This window comes from Phascolarctos cinereus, unplaced genomic scaffold, assembly GCF_003287225.1.
Source record: "Phascolarctos cinereus isolate Bilbo 61053 unplaced genomic scaffold, phaCin_HiC Scaffold_4;HRSCAF=312, whole genome shotgun sequence".
Classification (NCBI taxonomy): Eukaryota; Metazoa; Chordata; class Mammalia; order Diprotodontia; family Phascolarctidae; genus Phascolarctos; species Phascolarctos cinereus.
The window spans coordinates 720817442-720835938 of NW_027555847.1; the positions used below are offsets into that span (position 1 = coordinate 720817442).

Genomic DNA, 18497 nt, shown 5'->3' on the forward strand with positions numbered 1-18497 from the left:
TTTCATTAGCTTCTACTTGCCCAATTCCATTTTTTTTTTTGGTGAGGCAATCAGGGTTAAGGGACTTGCCCAGGGTCACACAGCTGGTAAGTGTCATGTGTCTGAGGCCGGACTTGAACTCAGGTCCTCCTGACTCCAAGGCTGGAGCTCTATCCACTGCGCCACCTAGCCCCCCCCACTCTCCCTTTCCCCTTCCTCCTTTTGCAGGCTGCTCACACTCACCTCTCCTCTGTGTATGCTGCAACCTTCCACACTGGCTTCCTTGTTCCTTGGACAGGATATGCTCTCTCTCTGTCTCTATCTCTGTGTCTGTTTCTTTCTCTTTGCCTTTCTCTCTCTCTCCCTCCCTGCATCTCTCCCCTCCCCCCTCCCTCCTTCTCTCCTTCCCTCCTTCTCTCTCTCCCTCCTTCCTTCCTCCCTCCCTCCTTCCCTCTTTCTCTCCTCCTCTCTGCCTTCCTCTCTCTTCCCCTCCTCTCCCTCTTTCTCTCCCTCCCTCTTTCTCTCTTTTCTCCCCCTTCCTCCCTCCCTGTCTCCTGACCCTGGTCTTTTCACTGGCCCCCATCCCTAGTATTCTCTCCCTCCCGGTCCCCATTTCCAGGCTTCTTTCCAGACTTCGCTCAAATCCTGCCTTGCACAGGAAGCCTTTTCTGGTCCCCTCCCATTACTAGTGCCTTCCTCCTGTTAATTACTCCATAGGTAGAAAAGGGGCAGAGCTGGAATTGGAACCCAGGTCCCTCAGGTCCAAATTCAACATTCTTCCCGTAATTATTACCCCCAGTAGCCTTCTGGGTGCCTGATTACTCCAAAGCCAAAGGGAATTGCTTTTTGGATTATCTGATGTTTGGGGTTATGGAGTCCTGGCTCCCCTTCCTTTAACTGATGACTTTGACTCAGATGTGTGCTGCATGTATTATTAACAAGCTAGGACAGCCATAAGAATAGCTAGCACTTTGATCTCATTTGATCCTCATTACAACCCTGAGTACTACTGTTATGTCCAATTTACAGATAAGGAAACTAAGGCTGAGGCATTAGTTGATTTGCCCAAAGGTCACACACAGAGGGTGCCTGAAACTAGATTTGAACTCATGGCTTCCTGATGTGCCTTCTATCCACTGTGCCACACACACATGTGTGTGTGTGTGTGTGTGTGTGACTGTATATTATGATGACATATGTGTGTATTGGTGTGTGTCCATTGGAAGTTTGTGACTGTTGTGGAAGGTCATAAGCATTGGACTCATCCTGGGCAAGTCACTTAGCCTCTCTGTGCCTTAGTTTCCTCATCTGTACAATGGTGATAACGATACCGGCACAAGCTCCTTTCCAATGATCAAGTGAGAAAATGCAGGTGAGGAGCTTTTTAAATTAACAATCAATCAGCAAGCCTCTCTCAAGGGCTACTAGAGTACTGGACATGGAGTCAGAAAGATCTGAGTTCAAATCTTGCCTTAGACATTCATTAGCTGCATGACTCTGGGCAAATCTGTTTGTACCTTAGTTTTCCCATTTGTAAAATGGAGGAAGGAGTGGTTGGACTCAATGACCTCAGAAGTCCCTTCCAGCTCCAAAGCTGTGATCGTACTATGTGCCAGCTACTATGCTGGGGGTGCAAAATCAACAAGCATTTATTAGGCATCTATTATGTGCCATGTCCTATGCTAGAAAGGAAGAAAATGTGCATTTATTAAGCACCAGCCGCCTTGCTGGGGAGGCAGGATCAATTTTAGCATTTATTAGGTAGCTGCTGGGGCAGCTAGGTGGGCTCGGTGGGTAGAATGTTGGGCCTGGAATCAGAAAGATCCTCTTCACGTGTTCAAATCTGATCTCATACACTTACTAGTTCTGTGACCCTGTTTGCCTCAGTTTCTACATCTGGAGAAAGAAATGGCAAACCACTTTAGCATGTTTGCCAAGAAAACCCCAAGTGGGGTCACCAAGAGTCAGACATGACTGAAATAACTGGATAGGCACCCATTATGAAGTGTGCCCTGGGCTAGAAAGGCGACCAGCATTTATTAAGCGTCTACTGTGTGCCAGGCACTGTGCTAAGTAGCCTCTGCCTTCAAGGGGCTTAGACATGGCAGTTACTATGGTTACTGGAAGGGTACATAGCAAGTCTGCAGATATCGGAGGGTTACCCAGAGAGCTGGATTTTGGCTTCTTTTCAGGAGAACCATACTGCCAGTAACAGCTGTCCCCACCTGGAGTGGGCACCAGTGGAGGGAACGAGACCTCCTTGGTGCAGGGCTCCAAGGATGTAAATGAGGGAGTGCTCGGTCAGGCAGGGAGGTTACATTTTATGAAGGCAAGTATGATGGTCCCCTTTTCCAGAGCAGGATACTGAGTCTTTAATCAAGGAAGTGACATATGCAGACTCACAACTGGAGAGTGACAGAGCAGGAACTGTCCCCCAGGTCGTCAGATTCTTAGGTCGGGAAGCCTCTCATCTTCATTACCAGAGGCCCAGCGACCCATCTTCTTTCCCATCAAATCTGCTGGTCCCCAAAGATTTGAAACTCCTTCAAGTTGAGGCAGGCATCCATGACTGGGAGCAGCTTCAGGTGTGACCTACACAAGGTGGTGATGGGGGGCATTTTTCTGGGGTTTCAAGCTTCCAGCAAAAGGAATAAAGCTCTGAGTGGAATTTTAGGCACCACCAGGTAGAAAAAAAATATTTTTAAAAATTTATTTTTGAAAAAAGTATTTTTGATGGAAGACACTGGTTGGGGCAGGGGTGGGGTGAGTAAGAAATTTGTCTTTCCCCAAATGTCTGAAATGAAAGGATTTAGGAGGGTCATCTGGGCTAATTCTTTCATTTACAGAGGAGAAAACTGAGGCCAGAGGGGTTAGGAGACTTTGTCCAATGGCACATAGGTAGTAATTAGCATAACTGGGATCTGAACTCAGGTTCACTTCCAATCCCGCCATACCCCAAGCTGCCTGCTGTTCTGTCAGTCGGTAAGGACCCCGAGTGTCTGATGGATGACAAGAGTTGCCATGAATGCATATCCAGAGGCTGGGGCTGTCAGGAGTCCCTACTGCCTGCCCAGGCCTCCCCCTGCTAGCCTTCTGGGACCAGTTCTACTGGTTTCTGCTTGGCAGGAAGATACCTCCAGTGCCTCTGGGAACAAGGAAGAAGGGCTGGAGGTAAGGCACAATGTGACTGGTCTGGAGTCTTCTGGGCCTTAACTCAACGCGGACAATGGCCCATTGACATCTCTTTGCACTTGCACTGGCACTTCTGGGGTGCCGGGGAAAGGCCCAGCCTGGAATGGAGTTAGCTACCCACCAGTAGCTCCAAGCTCCCTGCTCATCTGACGTCCACCTCCCTGTCTTTCCCTTCTGATCTCAGCTTTAAAATGCCTCACCTGTCAGGCTCTCCTCTCCTCTCCTTCCCTTTCCAAATATTCCCTCCCCTCCCAAACCCGATCCTCCTCTCCCCCTCCCTTCCTTATCCTTATTGCCCCTCCCCTTCCAACTCCTCCTCTCCTCTTTCCCTAAATTCAAATTCTGGGTCTTACGCATTCCACCTAGTCAACTCATTTTTCTAACATAGGCATAATTCTATTCATACCCCCTCCTCCTGGGGATCACCGGGAGGAAAACGTTTCTTCCTTGGGGCGTTTGACCTTTGTACTCTTGCCCTGGGTCTTGGGTTGGAGACTGGGCACACACTCCTGGTGACCTATGAGTTTTTCTCATCCATCCATTCAAAAACTAACAAACAAACAAGCCATGATACAAGCACTCCCTGGGTCTGAATTTCCTCCTCTGTGAAGTGAGGGGTTAGTGATGGCCTCTGAGGCACTATTCAGCTATGATCCCATGACAATGACAACCTCTCTGGGTCTCATTTTCTCTATCTGAAAAATGAGGGGATTAGAGTAGATGGCCTGGATGTTCCTATGATCTGGGTTTGTCCCCCCACTCTGATATTTAACAAACCGTGGTGGCCTTGTCATTTCACACCTCTCAGTGCCTTAGTTTCCTCATCTGTAAAATGGGGATGGTAGCACTCACGCTCGCAGGTTTGTACCATAGAAAACACTGTGAGAATCTTAAAGTGTTGGAGGAATAGGCGTGTTCACTCTTGCTCTTTTATCAGTGAAACAACCAAAGAAGCATTTATTAAGCACCTACTGAGCGCCCGGTATTCTCTGCCAAGTCCTGAGGAGCCAGAACCAGAAGAAGCCGTCTCTGCCCCACGAAGAGCTTCCTCTCTGCTGGGCAATTTTTGGGTGAGGGGGTCTGCCCTAGCAGTTGTGGGGGGAGTGACGAAGACAGGCTTCAGACAGAGGGGACGCCTGAGCTGAGCTTTGAAGGAAGCTGGGGCTCCAAACAGGGGAAGTCCGTTGCAGGCTTGGGAGGGGGCACAGAGATGGTGGTGGAATGGCAGAGGCAAGGCACAACTGGAGGACCAATCTGTTTGGTCTGGAGAATACATGGGGGGAAGGCACATACAATCAGCAAGCCAGGAAGGAGAGCCTGGTGTCAAATGGAAGAGTTTGCATTTGATCTTGGAAGTAATAGGGAGTCTTTGGGTTTATCAAACAGCAGATTACCGTAGCCATTGGTTACTGCGTCTTGTGTACCTAACCCATTCCACTCATCTACCACTCCGGTTCTTAGCCAGCACCAACCAGTCTTGATGATTGCTGCTTTATAATACAATATTAGATCTGGTACAGCCAGGCCACCTTTCCTTGCATTTCTTTTCATTAATTCCCTTCTTCCAGATGAATTTTGTTATTATGTTTCTAGCTGTATAAAATAATTTTTTGGTAGTTTGATTGGTATAGCACTGAATAGATAAATGAATTTAGGTAGAATTGTCATTTTTATTAAATTAGCACAGTCTACTCATGAGCAATTGATATTTTTCCAGTTATTTAGATCTGAATTTATTTGTGTGAAAAGTGTTTTCTGGGGCAGCTAGGTGGTGCAGCGGACAGAGCACAGGTCCTGGAGTCAGGAGAAGCTGAGTTCAAATGTGGCCTCAGAAACATAACTATGTGACTCCAGGCAAGTCACTTAACCCCAATTGCCTCACAAAAAAAAAAAAAGTTTTGTAATTGTGTTCATATAGTTCCTGGGTTTGTCTTGGCAGGTAGACTTCCAAATTTTTTATGTTGTCTACAGTTATTTTAAATGGAATTCCACTTTCTGTCTCTTGCTTCTGGGCTTTCTTAGTAATATATAGACATACTGATGATTTTATGTGGGTTTATTTTATATCTTGCAACTTTTTTAAAGTTGTTGATTATTTCAAGTTGTTTTTTAGTTGATTCTCTAGGATTCTCTAAGTCTACCATCATGTCAGCTGCAAAGAGTGATAGCTTTATTTCTTCATTGACTATTCTAATTCTCTTATTGCTCAAGCTAACATTTCTAGTACAATATTGAATAACAGTGGTGATAAGGGACATCCTTGTTTCACCCCCGATCTTATGTTTCTAGCTTATCCCCATTACAGAGAATAAGTGCTGACGGTTTTAGATAGATGCTACTTGTCCTTTTAAGGAAAGCTCCATTTATTCCTATGCTTTCTAGTACTTTTAATAAGAATCGCTGTATTTTGTCAAAAGCTTTTTCTGCGTTTATTGAGATAATCGTGTGATTTCTGTTAATTTTGTTGTGGATATGGCTAATTATGCTGATAGTCTTCCTAATATTGAACAGGTCCTGCATTCCTGGTATGAATCCCACCTGGTCATAGTGTATTATCCTCATGCTAAGTTGCTGTAATCTCTTTGCTGATATTTCATTTAAAAATTTTGCATCTATATTTATTAAGGGAATTGGTCTATAATTTTCTTTCTCTGTTTTGGCTCTTCCCGGTTTAATTATCAGCACCATATTTGCATCATAAAAAGAATAGTTTATATCATATTTTAATTAATTGTTCTTTAAATATTTGGTAGAATTTACTTGTATATCCACCTGGCCCTGGTGATTTTTTCTTAAGGAGTTCATTGATGGTTTGTTCAATTTCTTTTCTGAAATGGAGTTATTTAAGTATTTTATTTCCTCTTTTGTTAATCTGGGCAATTTATATTTTTGTAAATATTCATCCATTTCACTTAGATTGTCAGATTTATTGGTATATAGTTGGCAAGAGAGCTCCTAATTATTGTTTTAATTTCCTCTTCATTGCTGGTGAATTTACCCTTTTCATTTTTGCTACTGGCAATTTGGTTTTCTTCTTTTAAAATTTTTTTTTTTTAGGCAATTGGGATTAAGTGACTTGCCCAGGGTCACACAGCTAGTAGTATCAAGTGTTTGGTCTGAGGCTGGATTTGAACTCGGGTTCTCCTAACTTCAGGGCTGGTGCTCTATCCACTGCATCACCTAGCTGTCTCTTTCTTTTTTTTAAATCAAATTAACCAAAGGTTTATCTATTTTATTGGTTTTTTTCCCATAAAACCAGATCTTGGTTTTATTTAGTAGTTCAATAGTTTTCTTAATTTCCATTTTATTAATCTCTTCTTCGGTTTTCAGAATTTTTAATTTGGTATTTAATTGGACATTTTCAATTTGTTCTTTTTCTAGCTTTTTTAGTTGCATGCCCAATTCATTGATCTCCTCTTTCTCTATTTTATTCATGTAAGCATTTAGAGACATAAAATTTCCCCTAAGAACAGCTTTGGCTGCATCCTGTAAGTTTTGGTGTGTTGTCTCATTATTGTCATTCTCTTGGATGAAATTATTGATTGTTTCTATGATTTGTTGTTTGCCCCACTCATTCTTTAGGATTAGATTATTTAATTTCCAATTAATTTTTAGCCTATCTTTCCATGGCCATTTATTGCACGTAATTTTTATTGCATCATGATCTGAAAAGGATGCATTTAATATTTCTGCCTTTCTGCATTGGATTGTGAGGTTTTAGTGCCCTAGTACATGGTCAATTTTTGTGTAGATGCTATTTACCTCCTTAACTTCTTTCTTGTTTATTTTGTGGTTAGATTTATCTAGTTCAGAGAGGGGGAGTTTGAGGTCCCCCACTAGTATAATTTTGTTGTCTGTTCCTTTCTGTAACTCCCTTAATTTCTCCTCTAAGAATGTGGATGCTATACCACTTGGTGCATATATGTTTAGTATTGATATTACTTCATGGTCTATGGTGCCTTTTAGCAGGATGTAGTTTCTTTCCTTATCTCTTTTAATTAGATCTCTTTTTGTTTTTTCTTTGTCTGAGATCAGGATTGCTACTCTGTTTTTTTTTTAACTTCAGCTGAAGCATTATATATTCTACTCCAGCCTTTTACCTTTACTCTGTGTGCATCTCTCTGCTTCAAATGTGTTTCTTGTAAACAACATATTGTAGGGTTATGGTTTTTAATTCATTCTGTTATCCACTTCCATTTTATGGGAGAGTTCATCCCATTCACATTCATGGTTTTGATTTCCTCCCTGTTTATGCTTGTCTTTCCTTTCTCCCTTTTCTTCCTCACTAATGTTTTGCTTCTGACCACCTCTTCCCTCCATTTACCCTCCCTTCTATCAGCTCCTTTCTCTTTTCTTTCCCCTTCCCCCTCCTACTTCTTATAGGGCAGGGCTTCTTAAACTTTTTCTACTCATGACCTCTTTTGACTTGAGAAATTCTTATGCAACCCTGAGTGTATAGGTATATAAAATAGGTATACAAATCAAACATTTACTAATAATAAATCATAAAGAAATTTATTTTAAAACAATTCTTTGGTATACATATAATTTTACCATTTATTAAAGACGAATGCAAAGTTGCATACTAATGAAATGGCTGTGCTCATTTGTTTTTACATAAAGAACTAAATCTTGGCAGAATATTTGATACTGCAGGACATAGAGCATTTTCAATGTTTTTCAGAGTTGATCAATATTTTGATTTTATAATTGTCAATACTGAGAATGCCACTTCACATAAATCCATAGTACAAAATGGCAGAAATACATTTGGGGCTATTCCAGAAATTGTTGGAAATTCTGTCCCAATCCCAAGCCAAAATTCATTTAATGATTTTGTGCGTACAGTAAAAACACTGCAATTCAGAACATATCATAGTCTCAGCCTGAGCTGAGGTGTTTCTGGCAGTGTTTGTTGGTGCTGTGTGGCATGATGGCATGTGCAGTGCAAAGTGCGCATGCTTTGTGTTCAGAACTAAGGTTGCAGTGATGTTGTGGGATGCAACACAGGCAAGTGCTGCCAGAAACACCTTGGGTTCATTATGCATTTGAGTTTTAATTGATTTTTGTTTGCTGTGCATTCATAAACCTTTTACTGTTGCCAAATTTTTTCACAACCCCCACATTCAGGTGCATGACACCCAGGCTTTTTTGATGTCCAGGCTATTTTTTTTTTCAGCATGGCTTTCAGGTAGACCAATAATTCTTAAATTATCTCTCCTGCCTCTATTTTCCAGGTCAGTGGTTTTTCCAATAAGGTAGTTTATTTTTTCTTCTACTTTTTCATTCTTTTGATTTTGTTTACTGATTCTTGATGTCTTATAGAGTCATTAGCTTCCACTTGCCCAATTCTAATTTTTAACAAATTGTTTTCTTCAGTTAGCTTTTGTAACTTTTTCTCCATTTGGTCCAATTCTACTTTTTAAGGCATTCTTCTCTTCAGTGAATTTTTGTACTTCCTTTTGCATTTGGCCAATTCTACTTTTTAAGGAGTTGCTTTCTTCAGTGAATTTTTTTTCCCATTTGGCCAATTGTATTTTTTTTTAAGGCATTGATTACTTCAGTCACTTTTTGTCTTTTTTTTCTCTCTTGCATACCTTTCATTTCTTTTCCCAATTTTTCTTCTATCTCTCTTATTTGACTTTTAAAATCCTTCTTGAGCTCTTCCAAGAAGGCTTTTTGGGCTTGAGACCAATTCATATTGCATTTTGAGAATTCAGATGTAGGTATATTGACAGTATCGTCCTCTTCTGAGTTTGTGTTTTAATCTTCCCTAACCACATACAAATTGTCTGTGATCAGTGCTCATTTTTATTTATTTATTTATTTTTTAAAAAGAAAAACAATTATTTTATTTCTGTATACCAAAACTACAAATAGCATTTGAACACTTCATTTATTACCCAAATTAAGAAATTATACAATTTATATTGATACTGGTAAAGATCTTACAAGCATCATTTAGTCTTCCCACATTTATAAGCATATTGCTGGTTACTGTCAATTAAATATGACACCCAACAGAGACTCCAGTGACAGTGAAATATTTTCAGCATAAGAGATGACCAAGAAACTGATTATAAACTCTGGTGATTACTCACCCACTCCCTCCCTATCTAACCTTAGAGAAAATGCACTTTGTTTTCACAATGGACATTTTTATTTTTTGCTCATCTTATTTGCCTATTTCCTGGCTTTTAAAGTTGAGCTCTGCTTCTGGGTTACAGGGGGCTCTATCCCAAGCTTCTTGTGTTGGAGGCCAGGGGCCTGGTTACTGACTTTGTGCGCTGGGGCTTCAGGTGCTGGCAGCTGGAGGCTGGAGGGGTCTGACAGTTCACCTGGTGATGAGCTGGGGCTCTAGTGGTGGTGTCTGGCATGTGTTGAGTCCAGGTGGGGTTTTTCTGCATTTCCCTTGGGCTACACTGAAGCATATGGAAGTCTGGCTGCTAGAGGATGCCTGCCTACCCTGGGCTGCACTGAAGCATGTGAAAAGTCCGGCCTTAGGAGGATGCCTGTCCTCCTGGGGCTGCACCAGCATATGTGATGATTCTCTGAGCTGGAGTCTGCTGGTTCCCCTGGCTATGCTAAGACACATTTTGTGTGTGTGTGTGTGTGTGTGGGGGGGTGTCCTGGTGTGAGCCTTTGCCTATTCCACCACCCTGGGGTTCAGGATCTCCCACTGATTTGCTGAGGTGGGGCTTGTTGCTGGCTTGCTGGGATGCTTCCTGTCCTGCAATGTGCTCTCTTTTTACCTGAGTGAGATGGACCTTTCTTGCCAATCCTTCAAGTCTGTTGGGCTAAAAGACTGATCCATCCCATCTTTCCACTGGCTCTGCTGTTCCAGGATTTTTCCTGGTGTGCTATTTTCTGTTTTTTTTTTTTCCCATTTCTTCTTCTGAGGTCAGTATGGGAAAGTGGCGGTGATTTACTTCTTACTCAGCCATCTTGGCTACTGAAAGTCCACTCTCCAGGTTTTCAAAGACCTTCCTAACTTGTGGTACCCAGAATGGATCATAATACTACTGTTGTGGTCGCCTCTCTGTTCCTGGGATCTGTACTTCTCCTCATATGGCACAACATCACAGTAGCTTTTTTTCGGGATGGGGTGGGTGGGAGGGCTGAGGTTTTATATAGCTGACTCATATTGAGCCAACTAAGCCACATTTTAGCCAAGTAAAACCTCAGATATTTTTCAGATGAACTGCTGTCTAGCCAAACCTCCAGCTCATCCTTGGGAAATTAAGATTTTGAACTGGAATGTAAGACTTCTGGTGCATTCTAGTACAGAATGTACATTGGATCTTGATTCTGTTATCTGGTGTGTTGGCTAGTGCACACAGCTTGGTGTCATTGACAAATTGATAAAAGGACCATTTATTGTGGGTAGTACACTGGACTTGGAGTTAGGAAGACTTGAGTTCAAATCTAGCTTCAAACACATATCAGCTGTGTGACTTTGGGCAAGTCACTTAACCTCTGCTGGCTTCAGTTTCCTCACTGGTAAAATGGGGATAACAATAGTGATACCCTCACAAGGTGGTTGTGAGGATCAAATGAAATGTTTGTAAGGCATTTTACAAACCTTAAAGTGCTATAAAAATCCAAGCTATTACTTATGTCCTCATCCAAATGAATGATTTCCTCTTGACTTTCTAAATTCTACTCGTCTTTCAAGGCATAGATCAAGTCTTATCTGCTCCATGAAGTCTTTGCCGTCTATGGCAATCTTTGTGAATCTTCTCTTTCTCTATGACATTGTGCCACTTACTTTTAACATTTTTAGAATTCTTTGTTATTGTTGTTATTCATTCTTTGTTCTTGAAGAGGACCAATGGCATTACAAGGATGATGTCTTGACTTGCTGGGAAGTTGGATTTAAGTGAGGGAGAGACATAAATTGGGCCATCTTTTAGAATTCTAGATGCTATCTGGATGTCCCACGGTTACCTTAGTCTTAACATGTCCACTGATCAATCAACAAATATTTACTAAATGCCTACTATGCTCTGGGCTAGACGTCGGGATCACAAGGATAACGAATGAAACAATTACTACTCACAAAGGTCTTCACCCTCCAATGGGAAAGATAACATACAGAATGAATATAAGGAGAATAAATCTAGATAAACTCAAAGTAAAATATAGTTTGGGAGGGAGGGAACTAGTAATTGGGGGAATCAGTTAAGTCACCTAGCATTTATTTAGCACCTACTGTGTGGCGGGCACTCCTAAGCACTGGGAAAGACAAAAAAGCAAAGACAAGAGACAGCCCCTATCCTCCAGGATGTTATAGTCATGAAGAGTTTCATATAGAAGGTAATGCTTAAGCTGCATGAGATGGGGGAAAGGAGGGGGTGCCTTCCAGGTGTGTGGGATGGCCAGAACAAGGCACAGAGATTGGAGATGGAGGTGGCATTTGAGGGAGAGAGAGAAAAGCTGTTTGGATGGATGTCAGCATCAGAGGGGGAGCAAGCCCACTCTCTCATCCCCCTTCAATCTGCTTCTCCCTTTATTTCCTTCTTTCTTTTCATGGCCCAGCCAAAACTTGAGTCATCTTTGACTTCTCACCCCCCTTCCCCTAATGCAACCAGTCCAGAAATGCTGTAATTTCTTTGTCTTCTCCATCTTCCGCATCCACCCCCTTCTCTTGACCTCCACAGCCACCCCTGCCATTCACCTCAGGAGCTCCTCACTTCTCACCTGTTCTAGCCTCTCCCCTCTAAGCCATAGTACACATCCATGCCAGGTCAATCCATGGAAGGCAGAGATCTTTTCACATCCCTCTTTCACTCTCGACTCTTATTTTCTTATTTTGGTCTAGACTGGCTTATTTTGCTTGAGTATTTCAAATACCTCATTTGGTCCTCACAGCAACTCTGTGAGGTGGGTACTATTATTATCAGCCTTATTTTGCAGATTGGGAAATTGAGGCTTGCTGTGAGGTGGGTGTTGTTATCCCCGTTTTGCAGATGAGGAAACTGAGGCTCAGAGAAGTTACATGACTTGCCCAGGGTCACACAGGACTTGACCTCATCTTTCTGGATTCCAAATCTAATCAGAATGCGTTGGACCGACTACTTCCTGAGATTGTCTCTGTAATTTCCCTCCCCATCCAAACACGTCCTTAGATAAATCTTACCCATATGGTCTCTCTCTGAGCTCCCCCTTACCCATGAAGGTCTGAAGTCATAGAATCTCAGAGCTGGAAGTCTGGAAGAAATTGAATCCCACCCACACAGACCCCTCTACAAGTTCCTGGGCAAGTGCTGAATGGCTCTCCTCCCAAGTTTGCCCACTCTGCCCAGCTCACATTGTGAACAGCTCTCCATATTTACGTTAATTCTGCCCCCAGCACTAAACAGCCAGTTTAATCCCTTTGCCAAGTGACAGCCCTTCAGATACTTGTGGACATATATTGAATTTCCCTCCCCCTCCCCCCCAGCTCCTCTAGACTAAACATCCCTTTGTCTGGCATTCAAGGCCCTCTGAGGACTGCTTCTTCCCTGTCCCTCCAGTCTCATACAAAAGAAGGAACCATGGTTTTGTTCTTAATTGTTTCCTCAGCACTTTGTCAACAAACATTTATTAGGTGCCTGCTATGTGCCAGGCACTATGCTAAGTGCTGGGAATACAAAAAGAGACAAAAAAATAGTCCCTGCCCTTGAAGATCTCACAGTTATAGTGCCTGGCACATAGCAGAAGCTTAATAAATACTAATTTACTGATGGATAATTAAAATGCAATAAACGTTGGTTGAGCACCACTTCTGAGTAGAATCCTGTGCTCTGTGCTAGGGAAGTATAACATCGAGCTGCCCTCAGGGAGCTTACTGTTTAATAAGTTTGCAGGGCTCCTACCAAACCCTGCTGACCCCTGAGTCAGGAGTGACTTGGCCTCTCCCCCATCTTCACCTGTTGAAGCTAAGCCTGGGCTCCTCCTTGAACCCTCTCTGACTGCCCTGTGTCAGCATGTGTCTTTCTTTGGAGCCCAGGAGCCCAGTATTCTACTCTTCTTGGACCTACTCCTCAACCTGATATCCTGCCCAGGAAGGCCCTGCTTCCTCACCTCTGAAACCTGATGGGCTCCCTTTCCTTCCCCACCTGCTCTCCTCTGCCTTCTATGCTACCCCTCCCCAGGCCGAGGCTGGTCATTTACCTGGAGCCCTGTCACAAGCTTTAGCCTTCTTGTCCCAGTTTAATTGCTACCTGCCCACTTGAAGTTTGAGTCCTCAGTGTACTACTTACTTTTCACCCTCCCCCCTCCCAATTACTTTGTTTTAATTCCCTATACACTTTATCTGTGTCCATGGTATTCCCTTAACACAATGTAAGTTCCTCGAAGGCAGGGACCATTTTGGTGCTCTATTGTCTTTGTGCTTCCTGAGATCCATCGACCAAACGTTTACAAAGTGCTTTCTGGGTGTCAGGAACCCAAAGACAAAATGAACTTGCCCTGTCTTCAAAGGGCTCACATTCTACTGAGGGCTGGGTGGGCAACATGGACACAGATCAGCAAATACAAATTCTATCTATCTATCTATCTATCTATCTATCTATCTATCTATCTGTCTATCATCTATCTATCTATCTATCTGTCTATCATCTATCTATCTATCTATATTGTACCTATTATATATAACATCTAATAGGCATGAATATACAATACTACATAATGTACTTAAATTTAGGGTTATAGCCAAAAAGCCCAACTACCTTGTGATTGTAAAAGGTAGAAGGGGAGACAGGAGTTGGGCCATTCCCCACAGGCTGGCCTCATCTCTACATTCATATGGCTGCAAAGGTAGAGTGGGGGCCGGGTTCACAGAAAAAGCTATAATACTAAGAACTCATGTCAGACTGGCACGTTCTATCACTACACCAAGAACCGTGATTTCACTGGGAAGGGCACCATGAATCATAGATCTAGAAGGGACCTTGGGGCTTAAATCAAATTCAACCTCTCCATTTTACAGTTGAGGAAACTGAGATTCAGAGGGGGAAAGGGACTTTTCCAATATAGTAAATTGAACCCAACTGATGTCCAATCCAGAACTGACCACTATACCAAGCTGCCTCCCTCTCCACCCCAGGCAGATGCTGAAGCATCCACTCTATAATTCAATATCTCACTTGCTGGAGGCTTAGAAGGGTGATTTGTCCCAGGTCGGTCATTTTCTCTCTCTCTCTCTCTCTCTCTCTCTCTCTCTCTCTCTCTCTCTCTCTCTTTTTTTAGGCAGTTGGGGTTAAGTGACTTGCCCAGGGTCACACAGCTAGTAAGTGTTTGGTCTGAGGCCAGATTTGAACTCAGGTCCTCCTGACTTCAGAGCCTGTACTCTATCTACTGCTCTACCTAGCTGCCCAGGTCAGTCATTACTGTGGGAACCATCGGACCCCTGGGCTAAGTGCTGGGGACACAAAGGCAAAGGTGAACAGTCTATGCCCTCAAGGAGACTCACATTCTAGTCAGAAAGACAATATATACATCCATTGACATATACAAAAGAGACACAAATTTTTTGGGGAGTGGAGAAGGGCGCTAGCATCTGGGGGATCAGGAAAGGCTTCATGTAAGATGTTTCAGCTGTGTCCAGAAGGCGAAGAAGGAGTACATTCCAGGTACGAGGAGCAATGGGTATAAAGGCATGGAAAGAGGAGATGAGTTGTCCAAATGAAGAAATCAAAAGGCCCAGCTGTCTGGGCCACATACAGAGTGTATGGTGGGGAGTGATAACTATGATGGGCAGAGCCAAGATGGCAGAGTACAGGCCACTGACTGAGCTGAACTCTCCCAACATTCCCCTCCAAATAATGCTGTAAATCAAATTTTGGAGCAATAGAGACCAAAGAAGGTCAGAGGGAGACATTTATCCAGCCTAAGACAACTTCAGAGGTCTGCAGGAGAGGTCTGTAATACCAGGGTGGGCAAAAGCCTGAAGGGCGGCAGGACCACCAGTAGTGCCACAGCAATAGCAGCTTCAGGAGCTCTCAGCCCAGAGACGGTGAAGGGCTTGGACAACTGGTCAGAAAGAGACTCCAGGGAACCCTTTGCTGATGCTGGATGCAGCACTGGCACTGACTTACAAGTCTATTGCTCCTAAGCAGCTCTGAGCTTCAGTTCCAGGGCAGAGAAGAGCTCTGGTACTTGTGGTTGCAGGGAAGCAGGAGCCTATCCTGGCTAAAGACTAGAGTGCAGACAAGAAGAACAGTGACCACACTTCTCCCAGGATCACACTACCTTGGAAGCGCTAAAAACTTGCAGATCCCCAGAACTAGCTCTGAAAATAGATGCCTGAAGAAGCCTGAAGCTTGAAGCTTGGGAGAGTGCCTCCCCATCTCCAGGTGAGCAGAGTGCAACTTTAACAATAGGTTGGAAAGATGAGCAAACAACGACAAAAACAACAATAACATAAAAAGAAGGAAAGATTAAGACGTTAGCTTAGAACACAACAATGTAAAAACAACTCAAAGAAAACAGCCTCAAATTAAAATGCTAATTGGACCCAAGCCCAACAGGAATTCCTGGAAGAGCTAAAGAAAGAGATTTGAGGAGCAGCTAGGTGGCAGTGGATAGAGCACCGGCTCTGGAGTCAGGAGAACCTGAGTTCAAATCTGGCCTCAGACACTTGATTACTTGATACTTACTAGCTGGGTGACTCTGGGCAAGTCACTTAACCCCAACTGCTTTGCAAAAAAAAAAAAGAAAAAGAAAAAAAGGAGATTAGAATAGTAGAGGAAAACTTGGGAAAAGAAATGAGAATGATGCAAGAAAATTATGAAAAAAGAATTAACAGCCTGGTAAAAAAAGGCATCAAAATAGCAGCTAGGTGGCGCTGTGGATAGAGCACTGGCCCTGAACTCAGGAGGACCTGAGTTCAAATCCAACCTCAGATACATAACACTTACTAGCTGTGTGACCCTGGGCAAGTCACTTAACCCCATTGCCTAGCCAAAAAAAAAAAGGCATCAAAAATCCTGAAGAAAATATCACCTTGAAAAACAGAATTGCTCTACTGGTTAAAGAGGCACAAAAATTCACTGGAGAAAAGAACTCCTTTAAAAGCAGAATAGGCCAAATGGAAATAGAAGTAATTATTACCTCTATTAACTAAATTATCCCTCTCTCTCTCTTTTTATCCTGTCCCTCCTCAAAAGTCTGCCTTGCTTCTGACCACTGTCTCCTCCAATTTGCCTTCCTCCTTGTCATTCCCCCCCCTGCAAATCTCTTATCTCCTTCCCCTCCTAGAAATAATTACTTAAATTAATAATAAATTACTTAAGAAGAAAATAATTACTTAAAAACTAGCATTGGGCAAGCAGAAGCTAATGACTCCACGAAACACTAAGAAACAATAAAACAGAGTCAAAAGAATGAAAAAAAAATGGAAGAAAATGTGAAATAACTCATTGGAAAAACAACTGACCTGGCAAATAGATTGATGATAGATAATCTAAGAATTATTAGACTACTTGAAAGACATGATCAAAGAGAGAGGCTAGACATCATATGTCAAGAAATTATAAGGGAAAACTGTCCTGATATTTTAGATCCGGTGGATAAAATAGAAATTGAAAATACCCATCTCCTGAAAGAGATGCCAAAATGAAAACTTCCAGGAATATTGTAGCCAAATTCCAGAGCTCCCAGATCAAAGACAAAATGTTTCAAGCAACCAGAAAGAAGCAATTCAAATATTGTGGAGCCACAGTCAGGATCACACAAGATTTAGCAGCTTCCGTGTACGGTGACATTAAAGTGGAATTCTTCCACAAGCAGAACAAGATGCTCAAGAAGGACAAAATGTTTCACTTTTGGGTGAATACATTCTTCATACCAGGACCAGAGGAAAACGCAAAGTAGAAAATGGAAGTCTTTGTGGTGATCAAGAGACTGATAGTATTTGTAGTGCCAAGTGAACAGATAATGACAAGGAATATCTCATGCTCACATTATCCAAAAACGATCTTGACAAAGCAAACAAAGACAAGGCCAACAAATACTTTTCTCCAAACTTTAAGGTGAAGCTTTTCTTCACAAAAACTGTAGAAGAACTGTCAAACCCAGAGGCCAGCAGCTCCACTTCGGTCGCCCCGGATGTTATTGACAATGAACCTGATCATTATAGATACTCGGATACCACTGACTCTGACCCAGAGAACAAGCCTTTTGATGAAGATCAACACACACAGGTCACAAAAGTCTGAACATTTTTTTTTTATCAAGAGGGAAAAAATATCAGAGACAAACTTGAAGAATCTGAAAAAGGACCTTTTTTTTTTTTTAAAATGGCAGTAGGATATTGTATCAGCTGACCAGTGATAGGAACAGTGACCTTTCCCCGATCAGTTCCATCGGGGCCTCTCCACTGGTGGCAGGCTTACAATGCTCGCCCCATCCAGTGGGAAGGAAGCTGCCTTATTATCATCTGTATATACCTTTTGTGTTCAAAGGACGCTTAAAGTTCCAATTAGGAAAAATAAAGGTGGCACTTTCCCTTTAAAAAAAAGATTTAGCAGCTTCCATGGTAAAGGGACAGAGGGCTTGGAATATAATATTCTGGAGGGCAAAGGAGCTAGGATTACAACCAAGAATAACCCACACAGCAAAATTGAATATAATCCTTTAGGGGCAAAAATGGATATTTAATGAAACAGAAGACTTTCAAGCATTCCTGTTGAGAAGACCAGAGCTGAATAAAAAATTTGACAGTAAAACAAAAGACTCAAGGGAAGCATAAAAAGGTAAATATGGAAGAGTAATCAAAAGTGACTCAATAAAGTTAAAATGTTTACATTCCTATATGGGAAGATGGTAAGGTAACTCAACAATCTTTATCATTATTATTTTATCTCTTTATCATTATTAGGAGAGTTAGAAGGAGTCTGCATAGACATAGGGCACAGGTATGAGTTGGTTATGCTGAGATGATTTTCAAAAAAAGAATGTGAGGGTGAGAAAGAGGGATGCACTGACAAAAGAAGGGAAGGGAGAGGTAGAATGGGGAAATTTTTCTCACTTAAAAGAGGCTTGCAAAGAAGAGCTTGCATAATGGAGGGGGAAATAGGTGGGTGGCAGGCAGTGCTTAAACCTCACTCATAAAAATTGGTTCCAAGATGGAAAATATGTGTACATGTGGTATATACACACATGCATATATATATGTATACACACACACATACACACACACACACACACACACACACACACACATATACACAGTCGCTTGGGTATAGAAATCTTTCTCACCCAATAGGAAGATAGGAAGGGAAGGGGATAAGAGATTTTTTGAGGGATGACGAGAAGGAGGGCAAATTGGAGGAGACAGTGGT

The 18497-nt window shown here is 42.3% G+C and overlaps 1 pseudogene; it reads left to right on the forward strand.

Moving 5' to 3' along the window:
• Positions 1-17372, forward strand: part of LOC110215312 (phosphatidylinositol 3,4,5-trisphosphate 3-phosphatase and dual-specificity protein phosphatase PTEN-like) — a 79108-nt pseudogene extending 61736 nt beyond the window's left edge.
• Positions 17373-18497: the final 1125 nt, after the last annotated feature.